Source organism: Mus pahari, chromosome 11, assembly GCF_900095145.1.
Source record: "Mus pahari chromosome 11, PAHARI_EIJ_v1.1, whole genome shotgun sequence".
NCBI lineage: Eukaryota > Metazoa > Chordata > Mammalia > Rodentia > Muridae > Mus > Mus pahari.
In genome coordinates, this window is record NC_034600.1 from 62631174 (window position 1) to 62632511 (window position 1338).

The following is a 1338-nucleotide window of genomic DNA, read 5'->3' on the forward strand; positions in this document are numbered from 1 at the left end:
ACACACACACACACACACACACACACACACACACAAACACACAAACACCCAAAGAGGCTGATAACCACTGAGTATAGAATGATGAGATAACAAGAAAATTGGTCAAAGTCTTTGTGACATCAGTCCTGCTTTAATTTCAATTCTAAGTCTAACACAGAATAGTCAGGTGATTATAGCATGGTTCTTAACTCTCAAGCTTATCTTACATTTTACATGAAGACAGGGAATCTCTCTATGATATAAACAAGGTGTTAGCAAAAAGTGAATGTGAGAGTGCCTGGCACATATTAAATACTGAATAAATAGTAACTACAAATGATCATTCACAGAGGCTACATGTATAAACAACGCTCCTTGATTCAATGAAAGACAATACGTTGTTTTAAAACTTATAAAAATGTTTAAAGATTTATTTATTTTTGTATTTTATGTGTATGAATGCTCTGTCTTCTTGTATACCAGAAGAGGGAACCAATGAACAATACCAATTGTTGTGAGTTACCGTGGGGTTACTGTGAATTTAACTTAGGAATTCTGAAGTGCTCCAGCTCCCATTTTTAAATATTAAGAAGAAATATCTTTAAAATAGAACTTAGCCAGAAATACGTACCAACAATCTCTACTTTACCATCTCTTATAATCACTAAAGGAAAAAAAAAAGTGGGAAAAGTAAATAAAAAGAATGTATATGTGTATTTTGCATTGTCATATGTTATTTATATGAAGGGGTAATCTGTTTTTCTTTAATGTTTGAAACAGAATGTATTTACAAAACATTCTTCTAATATGTGAACTTGTACTCTGTTAAATCATGCATCTTTTATCCAAAGATAGTAAGCTTTGGAATTTAACATTCATTTTCTTTCAAATATCTTATTAGAATTTAATTAGAATTATTAAATTATATATGTCAATTCTAATGTACTATAAATTAAAATTTGAGGGACAGGAGGGCTCTTGTCCTTTCTTCAGAGTCCACTCATAGTACCTTGAAGCACACAAGTAACCTAAGTGACACAATGGTCCTCCATGAATGTCTGAGGAAGAATGAGTGAACCCCATTACCACTCCCATTAATGGGTGGCAGATTGCCCACACATTTCCTTCACTTTTAATCTTATTCAGGATAGATTTCAACATATCTGGTAGAATATGACCAATTGCAAATACTTAATTTTAAATGGGATGTTAAGAGAGAGAGCACTCTATATTGCTAAACTTTTGAATTAAACAGCCCATATAAGAATTAAGTTGACCCTGCTTTAGCCCAGTATCAGTGTGTTATCTACGAACATTTTGTGGAACCTAGCATGGGCAGATAGAGGCTAGTAGCAATTC